The following is a 10,358-nucleotide window of genomic DNA, read 5'->3' as shown; positions in this document are numbered from 1 at the left end:
AAAAATATGATCCCCAATCAGAGACAACGCTAGACAGCTGCCTCTGATTGGGAACCATACCAGGCCAACATAAAAATAAAAAAAGTACCCACCTAGAGTACCCACCCATAGTCACACCCTGTCCTAACCAAAATTAGAGAATAAAAAGGCTCTCTGAGGTCAGAGAGTGACAGTGTGTTGCAAATGTACTTTACTGCACTTGATGCATGTGTACTGTGTCTTCCTGTTGTTCTTGGTTCCACACACATCACAGCGCTTCTTGTTGCTACCGGCTGCAAACTAGAATGATGAAAACACTTAGTTCAGAAATGTTGTTAACATCTCCCTCACTCACATATATAGTTACAGCAGGCAATGGTTTGAGAGTCAGACACACACACATACAACAACATCGCGCACACTTACTTGGAGGCGTTGGTTCTGTGGGTCGGAGCGGATGGGGCACCAGCATCTTCTTCCTGAATCCTTAAGGGGCAGTGACCCCTAAATGGCATAAGCTGCTCATCAACAGTGCCGTTGGGACCAGGGTTTTAAAACAGGGGAAGGTGTTCCAGCAACCTATCAGGTCAGTGCAGAGAGATAAGCTAGGTGCAATCAGGTCAGTGCAGAGAGACAAGCTAGCTGCTATCAGGTCAGTGCAGAGAGACCAGCTAGCTGCAATCAGGTCAGTGCAGAGAGACCAGCTAGCTGCAATCATGTCAGTGCAGAGACAAGCTAGATACAATCAGGTCAGTTTGGGACAGGCAGCTAGCTGGTCTCTCTGCACTGACCTGATTGCAGCTAGCTTGTCTCTCTGCACTGACCTGATTGCAGCTAGCTGGTCTCTCTGCACTGACCTGATAGCAGCTAGCTTGTCTCTCTGCACTGACCTGATTGCAGCTAGCTGGTCTCTCTGCACTGACCTGATAGCAGCTAGCTTGTCTCTCTGCACTGACCTGATTGCAGCTAGCTTATCTCTCTGCACTGACCTGATTGCAGCTAGCTGGTCTCTCTGCACTGACCTGATAGCAGCTAGCTTGTCTCTCTGTCGCCGAGCTGGTCTGGTCTGGTGTCTCGGTTATCTAAGCGGATAATCCTGGAAATAATGTGGAAGTTTTTCAGAGAAATTGTTGCACGGAAAAGTTCTCTGCCAGTTTCTGCATCCCACGAGGATTCAATGGATTCAAATCAAATCAAATAAAATGTTATTGGTCACATACACATGGTTAGCAGATGTTAATGCGAGTGTAGCGAAATGCTTGTGCTTCTAGTTCCGACAATGCAGTAAAAACCAACGAGTATTAACCTAACAATTCCACAACTACTACCTTATAGACACAAGTGAAAAAGGGATAAAGAATATGTAAATAAAGATATATGAATGAGTGATGGTACAGAACGGCATAGGCAAGATGCAGTAGATGGTATCGAGTACAGTATATACATATGAGCTTCTCCATCGGTTCTGAAAACACCAGCAAAGGATTAGAACCCCAAAGTATGCATGTTAATGAGTTTGGTCCATCTCCTTCCATCTCCCTCCAAGAGCACGCCTTCCCTCCAATGCAGTCCAGAATGCAGTCCTTCCCTCCAATGCAGTCCAGAATGATTTTCTGGATGGTATCTGGGATGAACAGTTCAATAGAAGACTTTACGTCCTGTAGATGAGTAACCACCATCCGCATCGGCCCTGGTTGCATCCTTATCACTTTGGCAGCCATGTTGGGTGGGTCATTCCTTGGGCAAGAAGACCGTTCAATTTCACATTTTTCTTTACCTATATTTCTCCTCCTGCAGGCTGCTGATGAGATGGTTGCTGACGGGCTGGTCCTGGGGCTGGCTTCAGGGTCAATCTCATCCTCTTCTTCCAACTCACTGCCAGACTCCAAATTGACAGAGACGTGATCCCCATATTCGGAAAGTGGAAGACGCTCCTTCCACATTAGTTTCTCTCTCTGCAGAAATGATTTGTAAAGTCCTCTGAGCAGAGATGAGTTTTGCTCAGACTGATTGATTGTGGTAAGGAGCCACACATGCAAAGCTATGCATTTGTTGGTGTCGCTGCCTTAATTAACACCTGGCTGGGGTACAGTGTGGGAAAATACTGACTTTTTCTTTTACAATGTATTGAAATAATGTATTGTAATAACATTGTGCATGTACCTGCAAGACAGTGTAGTTTCACTACAACGGGAAAATAATGAGACAGACAGACAGGCAGGGAGACAGACAGTTTCTTGGTGCTGTGATGAAACAGCAGGTCCAGAGAGGAGGAAGACAGAGTGAAAGCACACTGCAAACCTTTTTTTGGTAAAATTTTTACTTGTTTTCACCTACACACACACTTTTCCACACTTTTATTACCCTCGGGTCCAGTGGACCTAAACACCACATATGTAATATAAATGTGTAGGTGGGTGCACAGTGTGCACTCGATGACAACGTGTTCTTTTACATGTTCTTTCAGCCCAATTATCAATATCTAGGTAGACCAGACCCAGCTGGTAATGCATTGGTGGCTATGGGAGAACCAACCCCCTTAAGCAGACTGAAACGGATCATTAATAAATCCTCTTGGTGTTAGGGGGCAGTATTTTCATTTTTGGAAAAAAAACGTTCTCGTTTTAAACGGGATGTTTTTTCAGGACAAGATGCTAGAATATGCCAATAATTGACAGCTTTGGATAGAAAACACTCTTTCCAAAACTGTAAAGATATTGTGTGTGAGTATAACAGAACTGATGTTGCAGGCGAAAGCCTGAGAAAAATCCAATCCGGAAGTGCCCCAGGTTTTGAAAGCGCTGCGTTCCAATGTGTCCCTATTGAACTGTGAGTGTGCAATGAACCAGCTTTCTACGTATTCCCCAAGGTGTCTACAGCATTGTGACGTAGTTTTACGCATTTATGTTGAAGAATAGCTGTAGGCGGCTACATTGCGCAAGTGGTCACCTGATGCTCCCAGAGAGATTCTCGTGTAAAATACAGAGGTAGCCATTATTCCAATCGGTCCTACTGAAAAACGAATTGTCCCAACGGATATATTATAGAATAGATATTAGAAAAACACCTTGAAGATTGATTATAAACAACGTTTGCCATGTTTCTGTCGATATTATGGAGCTCATTTGGAATATTTTTCGGCATTGTGGTGACTGCAATTTCCGGGCGATTTCTCAGCCAAAGGTGAAGAACAAACAGAGCTATTTTGACTACAAAAATAATCTTTTGGGAAAAAATGAACTTTGGCTATCTACCTGGGAGTCTCGTGAGTGAAAACATCCCAAGTTCATCAAAGGTAAACGATTTAATTTGATTGCTTTTCTGATTTCCGTGACAAGGTTGCCTGCTGCTAGCAAGACATAATGCTATGCTAGGCTATCGATAAACTTACACAAATACTTGTCTAGCGTTGGCTGTAAAGCATATTTTGAAAATCTGAGATGACAGGGTGATTAACAAAAGGCTAAGCCGTGTCTCAATATATTTCATTTGTGATTTTCATGAATAGGAATATTTTCTAGGGATATTTATGTCCGTTGCGTTATGCTGATTAGTTTCAGGCGATGATTACGCTCCCGCATGCGGGTTTGGGAGTCACTAGAGGTATTAAATGGCCTGAATGGGACATCTTCATTTATCCACCATATTTTTGTGGAGAATGAATCTAGCGCTGTTCAGATGGAATGTCTGTCTCCTCCGGTTGTGTCATCGGAGCCATATATATAGATATAGTTAAATATATTACAATGCCTGTAATGGACTGATGCTTCTCCTTCACAAGCATTTGGTTGAACATGTTACGAACCCCCACCCCCCCCCAAAAAATAAATAATCTAACACTTAACACAATATGTATTTCTACCATGTTGACTTTGTGTTATATTTAAATAAAGTGAAAAAGTGGCAGAAACAATTTAAAGACCATTGAAAATAACAGGTGAAACAACTACCATGTTTCACTACTGAGAGTCATTCTAACTACCATGTTTCACTACTGATTATCATTCTAACTACCAGGTTTCACTACTGATTGTCATTCTAACTTCACTGCTAATTATCGTTCTAACTACCAGTTTTCACTACTGATTATCATTCTAACTACCAGGTTTCACTACTGATTATCATTCTAACTTCACTACTGATTGTCATTCTAACTACCAGGTGTCACTACTGATTATCATTCAAACTACCAGGTTTCACTACTGATTATTATTCTAACTACCATGTTTCACTGATGATTATCATTCTAACTACCAGGTTTCACTACTGATTATCATTCTAACTACCAGGTTTCACTACTGATTATCATTCTAACTACCAGGTTTCACTACTGATTATCATTCTAACTTCACTACTGATTATCATTCTAACTACCAGGTTTCACTACTGATTATCATTCTAACTTCACTACTGATTATCATTCTAACTACCAGGTTTCACTAATGATTGTCATTCTCACCACCAGGTTTCACTACTGATTATCATTCTAACTACCAGGTTTCACTACTGATTATCATTCTAACTACCAGGTTTCACTACTGATTATCATTCTAACTACACTACTGATTATTATTCTAACTACCAGGTTTCACTACTGATTATTATTCTAACTACCAGGTTTCACTACTGATTATCATTCTAACTACCAGGTTTCACTACTGATTATCATTCTAGCTTCACTACTGATTATCATACTAACTACCAGGTTTCACTACTGATTATCATTCTAACTACCAGGTTTCACTATTGATTATCATTCTAACTACACTACGGATTATCATACTAACTACCAGGTTTCACTACTGATTATCATTCTAACTTCACTACTGATTATCATTCTAACTTCACTACTGATTATCATACTAACTACCAGGTTTCACTACTGATTATCATTCTAACTACCAGGTTTCACTACTGATTACCATTCTAACTACCAGGTTTCACTACTGATTATAATTCTAACTACCAGGTTTCACTACTGATTGTCATTCTAACTACCAGGTTTCACTACTGATTGTCATTCTAACTACCAGGTTTCACTACTGATTATCATTCTAACTACCATGTTTCACTACTGATTATCATTCTAACTTCACTACTGATTATAATTCTAACTACCAGGTTTCACTACTGATTGTCATTCTAACTACCAGGTTTAACTACTGATTGTCATTCTAACTACCAGGTTTCACTACTGATTATAAGTCTAACTACCAGGTTCCACTACTGATTGTCATTCTAACTACCAGGTTTCACTACTGATTATCATTCTAAGTACCAGGTTTAACTACTGATTGTCATTCTAACTTCACTACTGATTATCATTCTAACTTCACTACTGATTATCATTCTAACTACCAGGTGTCACTACTGATTATCATTCTAACTACCAGGTGTCACTACTGATTATAATTCTAACTACCAGGTTTCACTACTGATTATCATTCTAACTACCAGGTTTCACTACTGATTATCATTCTAGCTTCACTACTGATAATCATACTAACTACCAGGTTTCACTACTGATTATCATTCTAACTACCAGGTTTCACTATTGATTATCATTCTAACTACACTACGGATTATCATTCTAACTACCTGGTTTCACTACTGATTATCATTCTAACTTCACTACTGATTATCATTCTAACTTCACTACTGATTATCATACTAACTACCAGGTTTCACTACTGATTATCATTCTAACTACCAGGTTTCACTACTGATTATCATTCTAACTACCAGGTTTCACTACTGATTATCATTCTAACTACACTACTGATTATTATTCTAACTACCAGGTTTCACTACTGATTATTATTCTAACTACCAGGTTTCACAACTGATTATCATTCTAACTACCAGGTTTCACTACTGATTATCATTCTAACTACCAGGTTTCACTACTGATTATCATTCTAACTACCAGGTTTCACTACTGATTATCATTCTAACTACACTACTGATTATTATTCTAACTACCAGGTTTCACTACTGATTATTATTCTAACTACCAGGTTTCACTACTGATTATCATTCTAACTACACTACTGATTATCATTCTAACTACCAGGTTTCACTACTGATTATCATTCTAGCTTCACTACTGATTATCATACTAACTACCAGGTTTCACTACTGATTATCATTCTAACTACCAGGTTTCACTATTGATTATCATTCTAACTACACATTATCATACTAACTACCAGGTTTCACTACTGATTATCATTCTAACTTCACTACTGATTATCATTCTAACTTCACTACTGATTATCATACTAACTACCAGGTTTCACTACTGATTATCATTCTAACTACCAGGTTTCACTACTGATTACCATTCTAACTACCAGGTTTCACTACTGATTATAATTCTAACTACCAGGTTTCACTACTGATTGTCATTCTAACTACCAGGTTTCACTACTGATTGTCATTCTAACTACCAGGTTTCACTACTGATTATCATTCTAACTACCATGTTTCACTACTGATTATCATTCTAACTTCACTACTGATTATAATTCTAACTACCAGGTTTCACTACTGATTGTCATTCTAACTACCAGGTTTAACTACTGATTGTCATTCTAACTACCAGGTTTCACTACTGATTATAAGTCTAACTACCAGGTTCCACTACTGATTGTCATTCTAACTACCAGGTTTCACTACTGATTATCATTCTAAGTACCAGGTTTAACTACTGATTGTCATTCTAACTTCACTACTGATTATCATTCTAACTTCACTACTGATTATCATTCTAACTACCAGGTGTCACTACTGATTATCATTCTAACTACCAGGTGTCACTACTGATTATAATTCTAACTACCAGGTTTCACTACTGATTATCATTCTAACTACCAGGTTTCACTACTGATTATCATTCTAACTACACTACTGATTATTATCCTAACTACCAGGTTTCACTACTGATTATTATTCTAACTACCAGGTTTCACAACTGATTATCATTCTAACTACCAGGTTTCACTACTGATTATCATTCTAGCTTCACTACTGATAATCATACTAACTACCAGGTTTCACTACTGATTATCATTCTAACTACCAGGTTTCACTATTGATTATCATTCTAACTACACTACGGATTATCATTCTAACTACCTGGTTTCACTACTGATTATCATTCTAACTTCACTACTGATTATCATTCTAACTTCACTACTGATTATCATACTAACTACCAGGTTTCACTACTGATTATCATTCTAACTACCAGGTTTCACTACTGATTATCATTCTAACTACCAGGTTTCACTACTGATTATCATTCTAACTACACTACTGATTATTATTCTAACTACCAGGTTTCACTACTGATTATTATTCTAACTACCAGGTTTCACAACTGATTATCATTCTAACTACCAGGTTTCACTACTGATTATCATTCTAGCTTCACTACTGATTATCATACTAACTACCAGGTTTCACTACTGATTATGATTCTAACTACCAGATTTCACTACTGATTATTATTCTAACTACACTACGGATTATCATTCTAACTACCAGGTTTCACTACTGATTATCATTCTAACTTCACTACTGATTATCATTCTAACTTCACTACTGATTATCATACTAACTACCAGGTTTCACTACTGATTATCATTCTAACTACCAGGTTTCACTACTGATTATCATTCTAACTACCAGGTTTCACTACTGATTATCATTCTAACTACCAGGTTTAACTACTGATTATCATTCTAACTACCATGTAACACTACTGATTATCATTCTAACTATCAGGTTTCACTACTGATTATCATTCTAACTACCATGTTTCACTACTGATTATCATTCTAACTTCACTACTGATTATAATTCTAACTACCAGGTTTCACTACTGATTGTCATTCTAACTACCAGGTTTCACTACTGTTTGTCATTCTAACTACCAGGTTTCACTACTGATTATCATTCTAACTACCATGTTTCACTACTGATTATCATTCTAACTTCACTACTGATTATCATTCTAACTACCATGTTTCACTACTGATTGTCATTCTAACTACCAGGTTTAACTACTGATTGTAATTCTAACTACCAGGTTTCACTACTGATTATAATTCCAACTACCAGGTTTCACTACTGATTATCATTCTAACTACCAGGTTTCACTACTGATTGTCATTCTAACTTCACTACTGATTATCATTCTAACTTCACTACTGATTATCATTCTAACTACCAGGTTTCACTACTGATTCTCATTCTAACTACTAGGTTTCACTACTGATTATCATTCTAACTACCATGTAACACTACTGATTATCATTCTAACTACCATGTAACACTACTGATTATCGTACTAACGACCAGGTTTCACTACTAATTATCATTCTAACTACCATGTTTCACTACTGATTGTCATTCTAACTACCCGGTTTCACTACTGAGTATCATTCTAACTACCAGGTTTCACTACTGATTATCATTCTAACTACCATGTAACACTACTGATTATCATTCTAACTACCATGTAACACTACTGATTATCATACTAACTACCAGGTTTCACTACTAATTATCATTCTAACTACCAGGTTTCACTACTGATTGTCATTCTAACTACCCGGTTTCACTACTGAGTATCATTCTAACTTCACTACTGATTGTCATTCTAACTACCAGGTGTCACTACTGATTATCATTCTAACTACCAGGTTTCACTACTGATTATTATTCTAACTACCAGGTTTCACTACTGATTATCATTCTAACTACCAGGTTTCACTACTGATTATCATTCTAACTACCAGGTTTCACTACTGATTATCATTCTAACTTCACTACTGATTATCATTCTAACTACCAGGTTTCACTACTGATTATCATTCTAACTTCACTACTGATTATCATTCTAACTACCAGGTTTCACTAATGATTGTCATTCTCACCACCAGGTTTCACTACTGATTATCATTCTAACTACCAGGTTTCACTACTGATTATCATTCTAACTACCAGGTTTCACTACTGATTATCAATCTAACTACACTACTGATTATTATTCTAACTACCAGGTTTCACTACTGATTATTATTCTAACTACCAGGTTTCACAACTGATTATCATTCTAACTACCAGGTTTCACTACTGATTATCATTCTAGCTTCACTACTGATTATCATACTAACTACCAGGTTTCACTACTGATTATCATTCTAACTACCAGGTTTCACTATTGATTATCATTCTAACTACACTACGGATTATCATACTAACTACCAGGTTTCACTACTGATTATCATTCTAACTTCACTACTGATTATCATTCTAACTTCACTACTGATTATCATACTAACTACCAGGTTTCACTACTGATTATCATTCTAACTACCAGGTTTCACTACTGATTACCATTCTAACTACCAGGTTTCACTACTGATTATAATTCTAACTACCAGGTTTCACTACTGATTGTCATTCTAACTACCAGGTTTCACTACTGATTGTCATTCTAACTACCAGGTTTCACTACTGATTATCATTCTAACTACCATGTTTCACTACTGATTATCATTCTAACTTCACTACTGATTATAATTCTAACTACCAGGTTTCACTACTGATTGTCATTCTAACTACCAGGTTTAACTACTGATTGTCATTCTAACTACCAGGTTTCACTACTGATTATAAGTCTAACTACCAGGTTCCACTACTGATTGTCATTCTAACTACCAGGTTTCACTACTGATTATCATTCTAAGTACCAGGTTTAACTACTGATTGTCATTCTAACTTCACTACTGATTATCATTCTAACTTCACTACTGATTATCATTCTAACTACCAGGTGTCACTACTGATTATCATTCTAACTACCAGGTGTCACTACTGATTATAATTCTAACTACCAGGTTTCACTACTGATTATCATTCTAACTACCAGGTTTCACTACTGATTATCATTCTAACTACACTACTGATTATTATCCTAACTACCAGGTTTCACTACTGATTATTATTCTAACTACCAGGTTTCACTACTGATTATCATTCTAGCTTCACTACTGATAATCATACTAACTACCAGGTTTCACTACTGATTATCATTCTAACTACCAGGTTTCACTATTGATTATCATTCTAACTACACTACGGATTATCATTCTAACTACCTGGTTTCACTACTGATTATCATTCTAACTTCACTACTGATTATCATTCTAACTTCACTACTGATTATCATACTAACTACCAGGTTTCACTACTGATTATCATTCTAACTACCAGGTTTCACTACTGATTATCATTCTAACTACCAGGTTTCACTACTGATTATCATTCTAACTACACTACTGATTATTATTCTAACTACCAGGTTTCAC

The sequence above is a fragment of the Oncorhynchus mykiss genome, chromosome 9, assembly GCF_057628025.1.
Source record: "Oncorhynchus mykiss isolate SJ-2025 chromosome 9, ASM5762802v1, whole genome shotgun sequence".
NCBI lineage: Eukaryota > Metazoa > Chordata > Actinopteri > Salmoniformes > Salmonidae > Oncorhynchus > Oncorhynchus mykiss.
The sequence above is the reverse complement of the archived record's forward strand: the minus strand, read 5'-3'. Positions refer to the sequence as shown.